Consider the following 22,498-nt stretch of genomic DNA (forward strand, 5'->3'; position numbering starts at 1 on the left):
TGCTCTCCCTTCCCCGGCCTCCCCCGACAGCACGCTCTCTCCGGTTCTCACCTCACACAGGTCCACAGGCCACTCCCCCAGCTCACCATCCCCGAGAGCGCTCTTCCGGCTCTCTCAGTCGGGAGCTGTACAGGCCGGCGGCCCACACCACCTCCTCACCTGAGCGTCTCAGCTCCGCCTCGCCGGGGGTAACGGAAACCGCTGAGGAACCCGAGGTGGAGGAGCAGGAGGGTGGCCGGTACTTGGAGGAAGAGGAGGAGCGTGGCCATGTGCGAGGTGAGAAACACCCCACCCCGGCCCTGCCTTTCACCCCCCCCCCGACCCTGCCTTTAACCCCCTGCCCCGGCCCTGCCTTTCACCCCCCCCAGCCCTGCCATTCACCCCCCCCCTGCCGTTCACTCCCTCCCCGGCCATACCTTTCACCCACCCCCCCGGCCCTGCCTTCCAGCCCCCCGGCCCTGCCTTTCACCCCCTACCCTACCTGCCCTTCACCCACACACCCCCACCATCCCTGCCCTTCACCCCACCCCCCCTGCACTTCACCCCACCCCACCACCCTCCCTGCCCTTCACCCCCACCCCCACCCTCCCTGCCCTTCACCCCCACCCCCCCAACCTTCCTGCCCTTCACCCCTCCCCCCTACCCTCCCTGCCCTTCACCCCCACCCCCCATGCTCTTCACCCCCACCCCCCCTGCCCACCCCCCACCCTCTGCCCTGCGCCCCAACCCCCCTGCCCTTCACCCCCATCCCCAACCCCCACCCTCCCTGCCCTTCACCCACACCCCCACCCGCCCTGCCCTTCACCCCACCCCCTACCCTCCCTGCCATTTACCCCCACCCTCCCTGCCCTTCAGCCCTTCACCCCCCTGCCCTTCGCCCCCCACCCTCCTGCTCTTCACCCACCCAACCCTCCCTACCCTTCACCCCCCACCCTTCCTGCCCTTTACTCCCCCCACCCTCCCTGCCTTTCACCCCCCCCGGCCCTGCCTTTCACCCCCCGGCCCTGCCTTTCACCCCCCCACCCTCCCTGCCCTTCACCCACACCCCCCACCCTCCCTGTCCTTCACCCCACCCCCCTGCACTTCACCCCCACCCCACCACCCTACCACCCTCCCTGCCCTTCACCCCCACCCCCACCCTCCCTGCCCTTCACCCCCACCCCCCCAACCTTCCTGCCCTTCACCCCTCCCCCCCATCCTCCCTGCCCTTCGCCCACCATCCCTGCCCTTCACCCCTCCACTCTCCCTGCCCTTCACCCCCCCCACCCTCCCTGCCCTTTACCCCCTCGGGGGGAAGGGTCTATTTCTGACCCTTTTTCTCAACTACAGGAGGTTACATTTCATCTTTACATCTGGCTCGTGCATGTTACTGTTTGTATGGGTTTTTCCCACTGATATTTTGAGAGGGTGGCATCAGGGACTGTTTTAACTTACATGTCTATTTGTGAGGCTTTCAATAAAAGTTGTATGTTTATATTATCTTGGGTTTATCTGAGTGCTATTTTGGAACACTCTTTTTCTTTGTTGTTTCCATTTATCTTTGTTCCAACCTTTAGTGGCTGTTATATTTCAGTTTATTTACTAAGTTAGTTACAATTTATCATATCAGTCTGTGGCAGGCAATTTTTGTGGGTTGATTATATATATATATATATTATCAATTAAAGTTAAAAAAACCCACAAACAAATGCAGGTGACTGCAAAATTACAATCAAATCAGTCCACTGCTGTGTAGGGAACCGCTCTATTGGCTGTTGGATTGCACGTGATGTAAACACGAGCAGGGTCTTGTGTAGTCATTTTGAAAAGGCTGGATAGCCAATCCGGGTCCCCGGAGCCACATGAATAAAGAGCTAAAAAGTGGCTTCCAAAAACGCTTAGGTTAAAGTTTCAGAGTTGCTTCTAATGTACTGAAGCTGGACTTAGAAATAATTTCACTCTCACAACATTATGGCTGGTTGGAGACAGTCCGAACCCCAAATATCGGGTCCATGGTTCTAGTCATATACTGGGGGGACGGGGACGACTCCCATTAACCCCTGACTATACCGGGGATTCACGTATCACAATGCCCTACTGGTCTGTGCTGAAGCAGGGCATCCTGGCGGTGAGCCGCGTAACTGCTTTCCAGGGAGGATTTTTTACAGAGGTCTGTGCCCTTATGTACCCGGAAATCTGACTCGGTTCCCGGGTACATTTTGGGGGTGACCAGTATCTCTGGTTCCCGGCTAGCTAAACACAATCCGACAACACTTTTGCCGGAAAGTCCGCCCTGAAACTCATAGTCTGAGAATCTCCACTGGTTAGAAGTCCTGGAAAGGCAAAAGACACATACATTCTTTATTGTTGCATATTTGACACCCAATACATGGCAGAACATATACAACAGTCAGCCCAAGAGCTGACACTCTAGGGCACCAAAACATAGATCAGGGGCAACAGAGTGGCCTTGACCTTTATTAGTGAGCCTGGTTACCCCCTCTCGGAACCACGGACTTAGAAATCCCAGCTCATATACAGTGCATACAATATATTTATATAAATACCCTTATACACCATTTTAATAAAAAATATCACAAAATACTTCTAAGTCCCTCGGGAAGAGTGAAAGACGCGCACGTTCATTTTCAGAGCTCCTAGACCTTCCTATAAGAAGTTATCTAAAAAGTAGCTTCGAAAAACGCTTAGGTTAAGTTTCAGAGTTGCTTCTAATGTACCGAAGCTGTACTTCGAAATAATTTCACTCTCACAACATTATGGCTGGTTGGAGACAGTCCGAATCACAAATACCGGGTCCATGGTTCTGGGCATATACAGTACTGAGGGGACGGGGACGACTCCCATTAACCCCTGACTATACCGGGGATACGCATATCACAATGCCTTACTGGTCTGTGTTGAAGCAGGGCATCCTGGCGGTGAGCCGCGTAACTGCTTTCCAGGGAGGATTTTGACCGGAGATCTGTGTCCTTATGTATCCGGGAATCTGACTCGGTTCCCGTGTACATTTTGGGGGTGACCAGTATCTCTGGTTCCCGGTTAGCTAGACACAATCCGACAACACTTTTACCAGAAAGTCCACTCTGAGACTCATAGTCTGAGAATCTCCACTGGTCAGCAGTCCTGGAAAGGCAAAAGACACATACATTCTTTATTGTTGCATATTTGACACCCAAAACATGGCAGAAAATATACAACAATCAGGCCCAAGAGCTGACACTCTAGGGCCCCAAAACATGGATCAGGGGCAACAGAGTGGGCTTGACCTTTATTAGTGAGCCTGTTTACCCCCTCTCGGAACCACGGACTTAGAAATCCCAGCTCATATACAGTGCATACAATATATTTATATATATACCCTTATACACCATTTTAATAAAAAATATCACAAAATTCTTCTAAGTCCCTCAGGAAGAGCGAAAGACGCGTACGTTCATTTTCAGATCTCCTAGACCTTCCTATAAGAAGTTAGCTAAAAAGTAGCTTCGAAAAACGCTTAGGTTAAGTTTCAGAGTTGCTTCTAATGTACCGAAGCTGTACTTCGAAACTATTTCACTCTCACAACATTATGGCTGGTTGGAGACAGTCCGAACCACAAATACCGGATCCATGGTTCTGGGCATATACTGGGGGGACGGGGACGACTCCCATTAACCCCTGACTATACCGGGAATACGCGTATCACAATGCCTTACTGGTCCGTGCTGAAGCAGGACATCCTGGCGGTGAGCCGCGTAACTGCTTTCCAGGGAGGATTTTGTCCGGAGGTCTGTGCCCTTATGTACACGGGAATCTGACTCGGTTCCCGTGTACATTTTGGGGGTGACCAGTATCTCTAGTTCCCGGCTAGCTAGACACAATCCGACAACACTTTTACCGGAAAGTCCACCCAGAAACTCATAGTCTGAGAATCTCCACTGGTTAGCAGTCCTGGAAAGGCAAAAGACATATACATTCTTTATTGTTGCATATTTGACACCCAATACATGGCAGAACATATACAACAGTCAGGCCCAAGAGCTGACACTCTAGGGTCCAAAACATGGATCAGGGGCAACCAAGTGGGCTAGACCTTTATTAGTGAGCCTGGTTACCCCCTCTCGGAACCACGGACTTAGAAATCCCAGCTCATATACAGTGCATACAATATATTTATATATATACCCTTATACACCATTTTAATAAAAAATATCACAAAATTCTTCTAAGTCCCTCGGGAAGAGTGAAAGACGCGCACGTTCATTTTCAGATCTCCTAGACCTTCCTATAAGAAGTTAGCTAAAAAGTAGCTTCGAAAAACGCTTAGGTTAAGTTTCAGAGTTGCTTCTAATGTACCGAAGCTGGACTTGGAAATAATTTCACTCTCACAACATTATGGCTGGTTGGAGACAGTCCGAACCACAAATACCGGGTCCATGGTTCTGGGCATATACTGGGGGGACGGGGACGACTCCCATTAACCCCTGACTATACCGGGGATACGCGCATCACAATGCCTTACTGGTCTGTGCTGAAGCAGGGCATCCTGGCGGTGAGCCGCGTAACTGCTTTCCAGGGAGGATTTTGTCCGGAGGTCTGTGCCCTTATGTACCCGGGAATCTGACTCGGTTCCCGTGTACATTTTGGGGGTGACCAGTATCTCTGGTTCCCGGCTAGCTAGACACAATCCGTCAACACTTTTACCGGAAAGTCCATCCTGAAACTCATAGTCTGAGAATCTCCACTGGTTAGCAGTCCTTGAAAGGCAAAAGACACATACATTCTTTATTGTTGCATATTTGAAACCCAATACATGGCAGAACATATACAACAGTCAGGCCCAAGAGCTGACACACTAGGGCCCCAAAACATGGATCAGGGGCAACAGAGTGGGCTTGACCTTTATTAGTGAGCCTGGTTACCCCCTCTCGGAACCACGGACTTAGAAATCCCAGCTCATATACAGTGCATACAATATATTTATATATATACCCTTATACACCATTTTAATAAAAAATATCACAAAATTCTTCTAAGTCCCTCGGGAAGAGTGAAAGACGCGCACGTTCATTTTCAGATCTCCTAGACCTTCCTATAAGAAGTTAGCTAAAAAGTAGCTTCGAAAAACGCTTAGGTTAAGTTTCAGAGTTGCTTCTAATGTACCGAAGCTGGACTTGGAAATAATTTCACTCTCACAACTTTATGGCTGGTTGGAGACAGTCCGAACCACAAATACCGGGTCTATGGTTCTGGGCATATACTGGGGGGATGGGGACGACTCCCATTAACCCCTGACTATACCGGGGATACGCGTATCACAATGCCTTACTGGTCTGTGCTGAAGCAGGGCATCCTGGCGGTGAGCCGCGTAACTGCTTTCCAGGGAGGATTTTGTCCGGAGGTCTGTGCCCTTATGTACCCGGGAATCTGACTCGGTTCCCGTGTACATTTTGGGGGTGACCAGTATCTCTTGTTCCCAGATAGCTAGACACAATCCGACAACACTTTTACCGGCAAGTCCACCCTGAATCTCATAGTCTGAGAATCTCCACTGGTTAGCAGTCCTGGAAAGGCAAAAGACACATACATTCTTTATTGTTGCATATTTGACACCCAATACATGGCAGAACATATACAACAGTCAGGCCCAAGAGCTGACACTCTAGGGCCCCAAAACATGGATCAGGGGCAACCAATTGGGCTTGACCTTTATTAGTGAGCCTGTATACCCCTTCTCGGAACCACGGACATAGAAATCCCAGCTCATATACAGTGCATACAATATATTTATATATATACCCTTATACACCATTTTAATAAAAAATATCACAAAATTCTTCTAAGTCCCTCGGGAAGAGTGAAAGACACGCACGTTCATTTTCAGAGCTCCTAGACCTTCCTATAAGAAGTTAGCTAAAAAGTAGCTTCGAAAAACGCTTAGGTTAAGTTTCAGAGTTGCTTCTAATGTACCGAAGCTGGACTTGGAAATAATTTCACTCTCACAACATTATGGCTGGTTGGAGACAGTCCGAACCACAAATACCGGGTCCATGGATCTGGGCATATACTGGGGGGACGGGGACGACTCCCATTAACCCCTGACTATACCGGGGATACGCGTATCACAATGCCTTACTGGTCTGTGCTGAAGCAGGGCATCCTGGCGGTGAGCCGCGTAACTGCTTTCCAGGGAGGATTTTGTCCGGAGGTCTGTGCCCTTATGTACCCGGGAATCTGACTCGGTTCCCGTGTACATTTTGGGGGTGACCAGTATCTCTGGTTCCCGGCTAGCTAGACACATTCCGACAACACTTTTACCGGAAAGTCCATCCTGAAACTTATAGTCTGAGAATCTGCACTGGTTAGCAGTCCTTGAAAGGCAAAAGACACATACATTCTTTATTGTTGCATATTTGAAACCCAATACATGGCAGAACATATACAACAGTCAGGCCCAAGAGCTGACACTCTAGGGCCCCAAAACATGGATCAGGGGCAACCAAGTGGGCTTGACCTTTATTAGTGAGCCTGGTTACCCCCTCTCGGAACCATGGACTTAGAAATCCCAGCTCATATACAGTGCATACAATATATTTATATATATATACCCATCTACACCATTTTAATAAAAAATATCACAAAATTCTTCTAAGTCCCTCGGGAAGAGTGAAAGACGCGTACGTTCATTTTCTGATCTCCTAGAACTTCCTATAAGAAGTTAGGTAAAAAGTAACTTCGAAAAACGCTTAGGTTAAGTTTCAGAGTTGCTTCTAATGTACCGAAGCTGGACTTGGAAATAATTTCACTCTCACAACATTATGGCTGGTTGGAGACAGTCCGAACCACAAATACCGGGTCCATGGTTCTGGGCATATACTGGGGGGACGGGGACGACTCCCATTAACCCCTGACTATACCGGGGATACGCGTATCACAATGCCTTACTGGTCTGTGCTGAAGCAGGGCATCCTGGCGGTGAGCCGCATAACTGCTTTCCAGGGAGGATTTTGTCCGGAGGTCTGTGCCCTTATGTACGCGGGAATCTGACTCGGTTCCCGTGTACATTTTGGGGGTGACCAGTATCTCTGGTTCCCAGTTAGCTAGACACAATCCGACAACACTTTTACCAGAAAGTCCACTCTGAAACTCATAGTCTGAGAATCTCCACTGGTCAGCAGTCCTGGAAAGGCAAAAGACACATACATTCTTTATTGTTGCATATTTGACACCCAAAACATGGCAGAAAATATACAACAATCAGGCCCAAGAGCTGACACTCTAGGGCCCCAAAACATGGATCAGGGGCAACGAAGTGGGCTTGACCTTTATTAGTGAGCCTGTTTACCCCCTCTCGGAACCACGGACTTAGAAATCCCAGCTCATATACAGTGCATACAATATATTTATATATATACCCTTATACACCATTTTAATAAAAAATATCACAAAATTCTTCTAAGTCCCTCAGGAAGAGCGAAAGACGCGTACGTTCATTTTCAGATCTCCTAGACCTTCCTATAAGAAGTTAGCTAAAAAGTAGCTTCGAAAAACGCTTAGGTTAAGTTTCAGAGTTGCTTCTAATGTACCGAAGCTGTACTTCGAAACTATTTCACTCTCACAACATTATGGCTGGTTGGAGACAGTCCGAACCACAAATACCGGATCCATGGTTCTGGGCATATACTGGGGGGACGGGGACGACTCCCATTAACCCCTGACTATACCGGAAATACGCGTATCACAATGCCTTACTGGTCCGTGCTGAAGCAGGACATCCTGGCGGTGAGCCGCGTAACTGCTTTCCAGGGAGGATTTTGTCCGGAGGTCTGTGCCCTTATGTACACGGGAATCTGACTCGGTTCCCGGGTACATTTTGGGGGTGACCAGTATCTCTAGTTCCCGGCTAGCTAGACACAATCCGACAACACTTTTACCGGAAAGTCCACTCTGAAACTCATAGTCTGAGAATCTCCACTGGTTAGCAGTCCTGGAAAGGCAAAAGACATATACATTCTTTATTGTTGCATATTTGACACCCAATACATGGCAGAACATATACAACAGTCAGGCCCAAGAGCTGACACTCTAGGGTCCAAAACATGGATCAGGGGCAACCAAGTGGGCTTGACCTTTATTAGTGAGCCTGGTTACCCCCTCTCGGAACCACGGACTTAGAAATCCCAGCTCATATACAGTGCATACAATATATTTATATATATACCCTTATACACCATTTTAATAAAAAATATCACAACATTCTTCTAAGTCCCTCGGGAAGAGTGAAAGACGCGTACGTTCATTTTCAGATCTCCTAGACCTTCCTATAAGAAGTTAGCTAAAAAGTAGCTTCGAAAAACGCTTAGGTTAAGTTTCAGAGTTGCTTCTAATGTACCGAAGCTGGACTTGGAAATAATTTCACTCTCACAACTTTATGGCTGGTTGGAGACAGTCCGAACCACAAATACCGGGTCTATGGTTCTGGGCATATACTGGGGGGATGGGGACGACTCCCATTAACCCCTGACTATACCGGGGATACGCGTATCACAATGCCTTACTGGTCTGTGCTGAAGCAGGGCATCCTGGCGGTGAGCCGCGTAACTGCTTTCCAGGGAGGATTTTGTTCGGAGGTCTGTGCCCTTATGTACCCGGGAATCTGACACGGTTCCCGTGTACATTTTGGGGGTGACCAGTATCTCTTGTTCCCGGATAGCTAGACACAATCCGACAACACTTTTACCGGCAAGTCCACCCTGAATCTCATAGTCTGAGAATCTCCACTGGTACATACATTCTTTATTGTTGCATATTTGACACCCAATACATGGCAGAACATATACAACAGTCAGGCCCAAGAGCTGACACTCTAGGGCCCCAAAACATGGATCAGGGGCAACCAATTGGGCTTGACCTTTATTAGTGAGCCTGTATACCCCTTCTCGGAACCACGGACATAGAAATCCCAGCTCATATACAGTGCATACAATATATTTATATATATACCCTTATACACCATTTTAATAAAAAATATCACAAAATTCTTCTAAGTCCCTCGGGAAGAGTGAAAGACACGCACGTTCATTTTCAGAGCTCCTAGACCTTCCTATAAGAAGTTAGCTAAAAAGTAGCTTCGAAAAACGCTTAGGTTAAGTTTCAGAGTTGCTTCTAATGTACCGAAGCTGGACTTGGAAATAATTTCACTCTCACAACATTATGGCTGGTTGGACACAGTCCGAACCACAAATACCGGGTCCATGGATCTGGGCATATACTGGGGGGACGGGGACGACTCCCATTAACCCCTGACTATACCGGGGATACGCGTATCACAATGCCTTACTGGTCTGTGCTGAAGCAGGGCATCCTGGCGGTGAGCCGCGTAACTGCTTTCCAGGGAGGATTTTGTCCGGAGGTCTGTGCCCTTATGTACCCGGGAATCTGACTCGGTTCCCGTGTACATTTTGGGGGTGACCAGTATCTCTGGTTCCCGGCTAGCTAGACACATTCCGACAACACTTTTACCGGAAAGTCCATCCTGAAACTCATAGTCTGAGAATCTCCACTGGTTAGCAGTCCTTGAAAGGCAAAAGACACATACATTCTTTATTGTTGCATATTTGAAACCCAATACATGGCAGAACATATACAACAGTCAGGCCCAAGAGCTGACACTCTAGGGCCCCAAAACATGGATCAGGGGCAACCAAGTGGGCTTGACCTTTATTAGTGAGCCTGGTTACCCCCTCTCGGAACCATGGACTTAGAAATCCCAGCTCATATACAGTGCATACAATATATTTATATATATATACCCATATACACCATTTTAATAAAAAATATCACAAAATTCTTCTAAGTCCCTCGGGAAGAGTGAAAGACGCGTACGTTCATTTTCTGATCTCCTAGACCTTCCTATAAGAAGTTAGCTAAAAAGTAACTTCGAAAAACGCTTAGGTTAAGTTTCAGAGTTGCTTCTAATGTACCGAAGCTGGACTTGGAAATAATTTCACTCTCACAACATTATGGCTGGTTGGAGACAGTCCGAACCACAAATACCGGGTCCATGGTTCTGGGCATATACTGGGGGGACGGGGACGACTCCCATTAACCCCTGACTATACCGGGGATACGCGTATCACAATGCCTTACTGGTCTGTGCTGAAGCAGGGCATCCTGGCGGTGAGCCGCGTAACTGCTTTCCAGGGAGGATTTTGTCCGGAGGTCTGTGCCCTTATGTACCCGGGAATCTGACTCGGTTCCCGTGTACATTTTGGGGGTGACCAGTATCTCTGGTTCCCGGCTAGCTAGACACAATCCGACAACACTTTAACCAGCAAGTCCACCCTGAATCTCATAGTCTGAGAATCTTCACTGGTTAGCAGTCCTGGAAAGGCAAAAGACACATACATTCTTTATTGTTGCATATTTGACACCCAATACATGGCAGAACATATACAACAGTTAGGCCCAAGAGCTGACACTCTAGGGTCCCAAAACATGGATCAGGGGCAACCAAGTGGGCTTGACCTTTATTAGTGAGCCTGGTTACCCCCTCTCGGAACCACGGACTTAGAAATCCCAGCTCATATACAGTGCATACAATATATTTATATATATACCCTTATACACCATTTTAATAAAAAATATCACAAAATTCTTCTAAGTCCCTCGGGAAGAGTGAAAGATGCGCACGTTCATTTTCAGAGCTCCTAGACCTTCCTATAAGAAGTTAGCTAAAAAGTAGCTTCGAAAAACGCTTAGGTTAAGTTTCAGAGTTGCTTCTAATGTACCGAAGCTGGACTTGGAAATAATTTCACTCCCACAACATTATGGCTGGTTGGACACAGTCCGAACCACAAATACCGGGTCCATGGATCTGTGCATATACTGGGGGGACGGGGACGACTCCCATTAACCCCTGACTATACCGGGGATACGTGTATCACAATGCCTTACTGGTCTGTGCTGAAGCATGGCATCCTGGCGGTGAGCCGCGTAACTGCTTTCCAGGGAGGATTTTGTCCGGAGGTCTGTGCCCTTATGTACCCGGGAATCTGACTCGGTTCCCGTGTACATTTTGGGGGTGACCAGTATTTCTTGTTCCCGGATAGCTAGACACAATCCGACAACACTTTTACCGGCAAGTCCACCCTGAATCTCATAGTCTGAGAATCTCCACTGGTTAGCATTCCTGGAAAGGCAAAAGACACATACATTCTTTATTGTTGCATATTTGACACCCAATACATGGCAGAACATATACAACAGTCAGGCCCAAGAGCTGACACGCTAGGGCCCCAAAACATGGATCAGGGGCAACAGAGTGGGCTTGACCTTTATTAGTGAGCCTGGTTACCCCCTCTCGGAACCACGGACTTAGAAATCCCAGCTCATATACAGTGCATACAATATATTTATATATATACCCTTATACACCATTTTAATAAAAAATATCACAAAATTCTTCTAAGTCCCTCGGGAAGAGTGAAAGACGCGTACGTTCATTTTCAGATCTCCTAGACCTTCCTATAAGAAGTTAGCTAAAAAGTAGCTTCGAAAAACGCTTAGGTTAAGTTTCAGAGTTGCTTCTAATGTACCGAAGCTGGACTTGGAAATAATTTCACTCTCACAACATTATGGCTGGTTGGAGACAGTCCGAACCACAAATACCGGGTCCATGGTTCTGGGCATATACTGGGGGGACGGGGACGACTCCCATTAACCCCTGACTATACCGGGGATGTGCGTATCACAATGCCTTACTGGTCTGTGCTGAAGCAGGACATCCTGGCGGTGAGCCGCGTAACTGCTTTCCAGGGAGGATTTTGTCCGGAGGTCTGTGCCCTTATGTACACGGGAATCTGACTCGGTTCCCGGGTACATTTTGGGGGTGACCAGTATCTCTTGTTCCCGGATAGCTAGACATAATCCGACAACACTTTTACCGGAAAGTCCACCCTGAATCTCATAGTCTGAGAATCTCCACTCATTAGCAGTCCTGGAAAGGCAAAAGACACATACAGTACATTCTTTATTGTTGCATATTTGACACCCAATACATGGCAGAACATATACAACAGTCAGGCCCAAGAGCTGACACTCTAGGACCCCAAAACATGGATCAGGGGCAACCAAGTGGGCTTGACCTTTATTAGTGAGCCTGGATATCCCCTCTCGGAACCACGGACTTAGAAATCCCAGCTCATATACAGTGCATACAATATATTTATATATATACCCTTATACACCATTTTAATAAAAAATATCACAAAATTCTTCTAAGTCCCTCGGGAAGAGTGAAAGACGTGCACGTTCATTTTCAGAGCTCCTAGACCTTCCTATAAGAAGTTAGCTAAAAAGTAGCTTCGAAAAACGCTTAGGTTAAGTTTCAGAGTTGCTTCTAATGTACCGAAGCTGGACTTGGAAATAATTTCACTCTCACAACATTATGGCTGGTTGGAGACAGTCCGAACCACAAATACCGGGTCCATGGTTCTGGGCATATACTGGGGGGACGGGGACGACTCCCATTAACCCCTGACTATACCGGGGATGCGCGTATCACAATGCCTTACTGGTCTGTGCTGAAGCAGGACATCCTGGCGGTGAGCCGCGTAACTGCTTTCCAGGGAGGATTTTGTCCGGAGGTCTGTGCCCTTATGTACACGGGAATCTGACTCGGTTCCCGGGTACATTTTGGGGGTGACCAGTATGTCTTGTTCCCGGATAGCTAGACACAATCCGACAACACTTTTACCGGAAAGTCCACCCTGAATCTCATAGTCTGAGAATCTCCACTCGTTAGAAGTCCTGGAAAGGCAAAAGAAACATACAGTACATTCTTTATTGTTGCATATTTGACACCCAATACATGGCAGAACATATACAACAGTCAGGCCCAAGAGCTGACACTCTAGGACCCCAAAACATGGATCAGGGGCAACCAAGTGGGCTTGACCTTTATTAGTGAGCCTGGATATCCCCTCTCGGAACCACGGACTTAGAAATCCCAGCTCATATACAGTGCATACAATATATTTATATATATACCCTTATACACCATTTTAATAAAAAATATCACAAAATTCTTCTAAGTCCCTCGGGAAGAGTGAAAGACGTGCACGTTCATTTTCAGAGCTCCTAGACCTTCCTATAAGAAGTTAGCTAAAAAGTAGCTTCGAAAAACGCTTAGGTTAAGTTTCAGAGTTGCTTCTAATGTACCGAAGCTGGACTTGGAAATAATTTCACTCTCACAACATTATGGCTGGTTGGACACAGTCCGAACCACAAATACCGGGTCCATGGATCTGTGCATATACTGGGGGGACGGGGACGACTCCCATTAACCCCTGACTATACCGGGGATACGCGTATCACAATGCCTTACTAGTCTGTGCTGAAGCAGGGCATCCTGGCGGTGAGCCGCGTAACTGCTTTCCAGGGAGGATTTTGTCCGGAGGTCTGTGCCCTTATGTACCCGGGAATCTGACTCGGTTCCCGTGTACATTTTGGGGGTGACCAGTATCTCTTGTTCCCGGATAGCTAGACACAATCCGACAACACTTTTACCGGAAAGTCCACCCTGAATCTCATAGTCTGAGAATCTCCACTCGTTAGCAGTCCTGGAAAGGCAAAGGACACATACATTCTTTATTGTTGCATATTTGACACCCAATACATTGCAGAACATATACAACAGTCAGATCCCAAGAGCTGACACTCTAGGGCCCCAAAACATGGATCAGGGGCAACAGAGTGGGCTTGACCTTTATTAGTGAGCCTGGTTACCCCCTCTCGGAACCACGGACTTAGAAATCCCAGCTCATATACAGTGCATACAATATATTTATATATATACCCTTATACACCATTTTAATAAAAAATATCACAACATTCTTCTAAGTCCCTCGGGAAGAGTGAAAGACGCGTACGTTCATTTTCAGATCTCCTAGACCTTCCTATAAGAAGTTAGCTAAAAAGTAGCTTCGAAAAACGCTTAGGTTAAGTTTCAGAGTTGCTTCTAATGTACCGAAGCTGGACTTGGAAATAATTTCACTCTCACAACATTATGGCTGGTTGGACACAGTCCGAACCACAAATACCGGGTCCATGGATCTGTGCATATACTGGGGGGACGGGGACGACTCCCATTAACCCCTGACTATACCGGGGATACGCGTATCACAATGCCTTACTAGTCTGTGCTGAAGCAGGGCATCCTGGCGGTGAGCCGCGTAACTGCTTTCCAGGGAGGATTTTGTCCGGAGGTCTGTGCCCTTATGTACCCGGGAATCTGACTCGGTTCCCGTGTACATTTTGGGGGTGACCAGTATCTCTTGTTCCCGGATAGCTAGACACAATCCGACAACATTTTTACCGGAAAGTCCACCCTGAATCTCATAGTCTGAGAATCTCCACTCGTTAGCAGTCCTGGAAAGGCAAAGGACACATACATTCTTTATTGTTGCATATTTGACACCCAATACATTGCAGAACATATACAACAGTCAGATCCCAAGAGCTGACACTCTAGGGCCCCAAAACATGGATCAGGGGCAACAGAGTGGGCTTGACCTTTATTAGTGAGCCTGGTTACCCCCTCTCGGAACCACGGACTTAGAAATCCCAGCTCATATACAGTGCATACAATATATTTATATATATACCCTTATACACCATTTTAATAAAAAATATCACAACATTCTTCTAAGTCCCTCGGGAAGAGTGAAAGACGCGTACGTTCATTTTCAGATCTCCTAGACCTTCCTATAAGAAGTTAGCTAAAAAGTAGCTTCGAAAAACGCTTAGGTTAAGTTTCAGAGTTGCTTCTAATGTACCGAAGCTGGACTTGGAAATAATTTCACTCTCACAACATTATGGCTGGTTGGAGACAGTCCGAACCACAAATACCGGGTCCATGGTTCTGGGCATATACTGGGGGGTCTGGGACGACTCCCATTAACCCCTGACTATACCGGGGATACGCGTATCACAATGCCTTACTGGTCTGTGCTGAAGCAGGGCATCCTGGCGGTGAGCCGCGTAACTGCTTTCCAGGGAGGATTTTGTCCGGAGGTCTGTGCCCTTATGTACTCGGGAATCTGATTCGGTTCCCGTGTACATTTTGGGGGTGACCAGTATCTCTGGTTCCCGGCTAGCTAGACACAATCCGACAACACTTTTACCGGAAAGTCCATCCTGAAACTCATAGTCTGAGAATCTCCACTGGTTAGCACTCCTTGAAAGGCAAAAGACACATACATTCTTTATTGTTGCATATTTGAAACCCAATACATGGCAGAACATATACAACAGTCAGGCCCAAGAGCTGACACTCTAGGGCCCCAAAACAAGGATCAGGGGCAACAGAGTGGGCTTGACATTTATTAGTGAGCCTGGTTACCCCCTCTCGGAACCACGGACTTAGAAATCCCAGCTCATATACAGTGCATACAATATATTTATATATATACCCTTATACATCATTTTAATAAAAAATATCACAACATTCTTCTAAGTCCCTCGGGAAGAGTGAAAGACGCGTACGTTCATTTTCAGATCTCCTAGACCTTCCTATAAGAAGTTAGCTAAAAAGTAGCTTCGAAAAACGCTTAGGTTAAGTTTCAGAGTTGCTTCTAATGTACCGAAGCTGGACTTGGAAATAATTTCACTCTCACAACATTATGGCTGGTTGGAGACAGTCCGAACCACAAATACCGGGTCCATGGTTCTGGGCATATTCTGGGGGGATGGGGACGACTCCCATTAACCCCTGACTATACCGGGGATATGCGTATCACAATGCCTTACTGGTCTGTGCTGAAGCAGGGCATCCTGGCGGTGAGCCGCGTAACTGCTTTCCAGGGAGGATTTTGTCCGGAGGTCTGTGCCCTTTTGTACCCGGGAATCTGACTCGGTTCCCGTGTACATTTTGGGAGTGACCAGTATCTCTTGTTCCCGGATAGCTAGACACAATCCGACAACACTTTTACCGGAAAGTCCACCCTGAATCTCATAGTCTGAGAATCTCCACTCGTTAGAAGTCCTGGAAAGGCAAAAGAAACATACAGTACATTCTTTATTGTTGCATATTTGACACCCAATACATGGCAGAACATATACAACAGTCAGGCCCAAGAGCTGACACTCTAGGGCCCCAAAACATGGATCAGGGGCAACCAAGTGGGCTTGACCTTTATTAGTGAGCCTGGATACCCCTTCTCGGAACCACGGACATAGAAATCCCAGCTCATATACAGTGCATACAATATATTTATATATATACCCTTATACACCATTTTTATAAAAAATATCACAAAATTCTTCTAAGTCCCTCAGGAAGAGAGAAAGACGCGCACGTTCATTTTCTGATCTCCTAGACCTTCCTATAAGAAGTTAGCTAAAAAGTAACTTCGAAAAACGCTTAGGTTAAGTTTCAGAGTTGCTTCTAATGTACCGAAGCTGGACTTGGAAATAATTTCACTCTCACAACATTATGGCTGGTTGGAGACAGTCCGAACCACAAATACCGGGTCCATGGTTCTGGGCATATACTGGGGGGACGGGGACGACTCCCATTAACCCCTGACTATACCGGGGATACGCGTATCACAATGCCTTACTGGTCTGTGCTGAAGCAGGGCATCCTGGCGGTGAGCCGCGTAACTGCTTTCCAGGGAGGATTTTGTCCGGAGGTCTGTGCCCTTATGTACCCGGGAATCTGACTCGGTTCCCGTGTACATTTTGGGGGTGACCAGTATCTCTGGTTCCCGGCTAGCTAGACACAATCCGACAACACTTTTACCGGAAAGTCCATCCTGAAACTCATAGTCTGAGAATCTCCACTGGTTAGCAATCCTTGAAAGGCAAAAGACACATACATTCTTTATTGTTGCATATTTGAAACCCAATCCATGGCAGAACATATACAACAGTCAGGCCCAAGAGCTGACACTCTAGGGCCCCAAAACATGGATCAGGGGCAACAGAGTGGGCTTGACCTTTATTAGTGAGCCTGGTTACCCCCTCTCGGAACCACGGACTTAGAAATCCCAGCTCATATACAGTGCATACAATATATTTATATATATACCCTTATACACCATTTTAATAAAAAATATCACAACATTCTTCTAAGTCCCTCGGGAAGAGTGAAAGATGCGTACGTTCATTTTCAGATCTCCTAGACCTTCCTATAAGAAGTTAGCTAAAAAGTAGCTTCGAAGAACGCTTAGGTTAAGTTTCAGAGTTGCTTCTAATGTACCGAAGCTGGACTTGGAAATAATTTCACTCTCACAACATTATGGCTGGTTGGAGACAGTCCGAACCACAAATACCGGGTCCATGGTTCTGGGCATATACTGGGGGGATGGGGACGACTCCCATTAACCCCTGACTATACCGGGGATACGCGTATCACAATGCCTTACTGGTCTGTGCTGAAGCAGGGCATCCTGGCGGTGAGACGCGTAACTGCTTTCCAGGGAGGATTTTGTCCGGAGGTCTGTGCCCTTATGTACACGGGAATCTGACTCGGTTCCCGTGTACATTTTGGGGGTGACCAGTATCTCTTGTTCCCGGATAGCTAGACACAATCCGACAACACTTTTACCGGCAAGTCCACCCTGAATCTCATAGTCTGAGAATCTCCACTCGTTAGCAGTCCTGGAAAGGCAAAAGACACATACATTCTTTATTGTTGCATATTTGACACCCAATACATGGCAGAACATATACAACAGTCAGGCCCAAGAGCTGACACTCTAGGGCCCCAAAACATGGATCAGGGGCAACCAAGTGGGCTTGACCTTTATTAGTGAGCCTGGATACCCCTTCTCGGAACCACGGACTTAGAAATCCCAGCTCATATACAGTGCATACAATATATTTATATATATACCCTTATACACCATTTTAATAAAAAATATCACAAAATTCTTCTAAGTCCCTCGGGAAGAGTGAAAGACACGCACGTTCATTTTCAGAGCTCCTAGACCTTCCTATAAGAAGTTAGCTAAAAAGTAGCTTCGAAAAACGCTTAGGTTAAGTTTCAGAGTTGCTTCTAATGTACCGAAGCTGGACTTGGAAATAATTTCACTCTCACAACATTATGGCTGGTTGGAGACAGTCCGAACCACAAATACCGGGTCCATGGTTCTGGGCATATACTGGGGGGACGGGGACGACTCCCATTAACCCCTGACTATACCGGGGATACGCGTATCACAATGCCTTACTGGTCTGTGCTGAAGCAGGGCATCCTGGCGGTGAGCCGCGTAACTGCTTTCCAGGGAGGATTTTGTCCGGAGGTCTGTGCCCTTATGTACCCGGGAATCTGACTCGGTTCCCGTGTACATTTTGGGAGTGACCAGTATCTCTGGTTCCCGGCTAGCTAGACACAATCCGACAACACTTTTACCGGAAAGTCCATCCTGAAACTCATAGTCTGAGAATCTCCACTGGTTAGCAGTCCTTGAAAGGCAAAAGACACATACATTCTTTATTGTTGCATATTTGAAACCCAATACATGGCAGAACATATACAACAGTCAGGCCCAAGAGCTGACACTCTAGGGCCCCAAAACATGGATCAGGGGCAACAGAGTGGGCTTGACCTTTATTAGTGAGCCTGGTTACCCCCTCTCGGTACCACGGACTTAGAAATCCCAGCTCATATACAGTGCATACAATATATTTATATATATACCCTTATACACCATTTTAATAAAAAATATCACAACATTCTTCTAAGTCCCTCGGGAAGAGTGAAAGACGCGTACGTTCATTTTCAGATCTCCTAGACCTTCCTATAAGAAGTTAGCTAAAAAGTAGCTTCGAAAAACGCTTAGGTTAAGTTTCAGAGTTGCTTCTAATGTACCGAAGCTGGACTTGGAAATAATTTCACTCTCACAACATTATGGCTGGTTGGAGACAGTCCGAACCACAAATACCGGGTCCATGGTTCTGGGCATATACTGGGGGGATGGGGACGACTCCCATTAACCCCTGACTATACCGGGGATACGCGTATCACAATGCCTTACTGGTCTGTGCTGAAGCAGGGCATCCTGGCGGTGAGCCGCGTAACTGCTTTCCAGGGAGGATTTTGTCCGGAGGTCTGTGCCCTTATGTACCCGGGAATCTGACTCGGTTCCCGTGTACATTTTGGGGGTGACCAGTATCTCTGGTTCCCGGATAGCTAGACACAATCCGACAACACTTTTACCGGCAAGTCCACCCTGAATCTCATAGTCTGAGAATCTCCACTCGTTAGCAGTCCTGGAAAGGCAAAAAACACATACATTCTTTATTGTTGCATATTTGACACCCAATACATGGCAGAACATATACAACAGTCAGGCCCAAGAGCTGACACTCTAGGGCCCCAAAACATGGATCAGGGGCAACCAAGTGGGCTTGACCTTTATTAGTGAGCCTGGATACCCCTTCTCGGAACCACGGACATAGAAATTCCAGCTCATATACAGTGCATACAATATATTTATATATATACCCTTATACACCATTTTTATAAAAAATATCACAAAATTCTTCTAAGTCCCTCAGGAAGAGAGAAAGACGCGCACGTTCATTTTCTGATCTCCTAGACCTTCCTATAAGAAGTTAGCTAAAAAGTAACTTCGAAAAACGCTTAGGTTAAGTTTCAGAGTTGCTTCTAATGTACCGAAGCTGGACTTGGAAATAATTTCACTCTCACAACATTATGGCTGGTTGGAGACAGTCTGAACCACAAATACCGGGTCCATGGTTCTGGGCATATACTGGGGGGACGGGGACGACTCCCATTAACTCCTGACTATACCGGGGATACGCGTATCACAATGCCTTACTGGTCTGTGCTGAAGCAGGGCATCCTGGCGGTGAGCCGCGTAACTGCTTTCCAGGCAGGATATTGTCCGGAGGTCTGTACCCTTAGGTACCCGGGAATCTGACTCGGTTCCCGTGTACATTTTGGGGGTGACCAGTATCTCTTGTTCCCGGATAGCTAGACACAATCCGACAACACTTTTACCGGCAAGTCCACCCTGCATCTCATAGTCTGAGAATCTCCACTGGTTAGCAGTCCTGGAAAGGCAAAAGACACATACATTCTTTATTGTTGCATATTTGACACCCAATACATGGCAGAACATATACAACAGTCAGGCCCAAGAGCTGACACTCTAGGGTCCCAAAACATGGATCAGGGGCAACCAAGTGGGCTTGACCTTTATTAGTGAGCCTGGTTACCCCCTCTCGGAACCACGGACTTAGAAATCCCAGCTCATATACAGTGCATACAATATATTTATATATATATACCCTTATACACCATTTTAATAAAAAATATCACAAAATTCTTCAAAGTCCCTCGGGAAGAGTGAAAGACGCGCACGTTCATTTTCAGAGCTCCTAGACATTCCTATAAGAAGTTAGCTAAAAAGTAGCTTCGAAAAACGCTTAGGTTAAGTTTCAGAGTTGCTTCTAATGTACCGAAGCTGGACTTGGAAATAATTTCACTCTCACAACATTATGGCTGGTTGGAGACAGTCCGAACCACAAATACCGGGTCCATGGTTCTGGGCATATACTGGGGGGACGGGGACGACTCCCATTAACACCTGACTATACCGGGGATACGCGTATCACAATGCCTTACTGGTCTGTGCTGAAGCAGGGCATCCTGGCGATGAGCCGCGTAACTGCTTTCCAGGCAGGATATTGTCAGGAGGTCTGTACCCTTATGTACACGGGAATCTGACTCTGTTACCGGGTACATTTTGGGGGTGACCAGTATCTCTTGTTCCCGGATAGCTAAACACAATCCGACAACACTTTTACTGGCAAGTCCACCCTGAATCTCATAGTCTGAGAATCTCCACTGGTTAGCAGTCCTTGAAAGGCAAAAGACACATACATTCTTTATTGTTGCATATTTGAAACCCAATACATGGCAGAACATATACAACAGTCAGGCCCAAGAGCTGACACTCTAGGGCCCCAAAACATGGATCAGGGGCAACAGAGTGGGCTTGACCTTTATTAGTGAGCCTGGTTACCCCCTCTCGGTACCACGGACTTAGAAATCCCAGCTCATATACAGTGCATACAATATATTTATATATATACCCTTATACACCATTTTAATAAAAAATATCACAACATTCTTCTAAGTCCCTCGGGAAGAGTGAAAGACGCGTACGTTCATTTTCAGATCTCCTAGACCTTCCTATAAGAAGTTAGCTAAAAAGTAGCTTCGAAAAACGCTTAGGTTAAGTTTCAGAGTTGCTTCTAATGTACCGAAGCTGGACTTGGAAATAATTTCACTCTCACAACATTATGGCTGGTTGGAGACAGTCCGAACCACAAATACCGGGTCCATGGTTCTGGGCATATACTGGGGGGATGGGGACGACTCCCATTAACCCCTGACTATACCGGGGATACGCGTATCACAATGCCTTACTGGTCTGTGCTGAAGCAGGGCATCCTGGCGGTGAGCCGCGTAACTGCTTTCCAGGGAGGATTTTGTCCGGAGGTCTGTGCCCTTATGTACCCGGGAATCTGACTCGGTTCCCGTGTACATTTTGGGGGTGACCAGTATCTCTGGTTCCCGGATAGCTAGACACAATCCGACAACACTTTTACCGGCAAGTCCACCCTGAATCTCATAGTCTGAGAATCTCCACTCGTTAGCAGTCCTGGAAAGGCAAAAAACACATACATTCTTTATTGTTGCATATTTGACACCCAATACATGGCAGAACATATACAACAGTCAGGCCCAAGAGCTGACACTCTAGGGCCCCAAAACATGGATCAGGGGCAACCAAGTGGGCTTGACCTTTATTAGTGAGCCTGGATACCCCTTCTCGGAACCACGGACATAGAAATTCCAGCTCATATACAGTGCATACAATATATTTATATATATACCCTTATACACCATTTTTATAAAAAATATCACAAAATTCTTCTAAGTCCCTCAGGAAGAGAGAAAGACGCGCACGTTCATTTTCTGATCTCCTAGACCTTCCTATAAGAAGTTAGCTAAAAAGTAACTTCGAAAAACGCTTAGGTTAAGTTTCAGAGTTGCTTCTAATGTACCGAAGCTGGACTTGGAAATAATTTCACTCTCACAACATTATGGCTGGTTGGAGACAGTCTGAACCACAAATACCGGGTCCATGGTTCTGGGCATATACTGGGGGGACGGGGACGACTCCCATTAACTCCTGACTATACCGGGGATACGCGTATCACAATGCCTTACTGGTCTGTGCTGAAGCAGGGCATCCTGGCGGTGAGCCGCGTAACTGCTTTCCAGGCAGGATATTGTCCGGAGGTCTGTACCCTTAGGTACCCGGGAATCTGACTCGGTTCCCGTGTACATTTTGGGGGTGACCAGTATCTCTTGTTCCCGGATAGCTAGACACAATCCGACAACACTTTTACCGGCAAGTCCACCCTGCATCTCATAGTCTGAGAATCTCCACTGGTTAGCAGTCCTGGAAAGGCA

Source organism: Ascaphus truei, unplaced genomic scaffold (assembly GCF_040206685.1).
Source record: "Ascaphus truei isolate aAscTru1 unplaced genomic scaffold, aAscTru1.hap1 HAP1_SCAFFOLD_128, whole genome shotgun sequence".
In the NCBI taxonomy this organism is placed as follows: domain Eukaryota; kingdom Metazoa; phylum Chordata; class Amphibia; order Anura; family Ascaphidae; genus Ascaphus; species Ascaphus truei.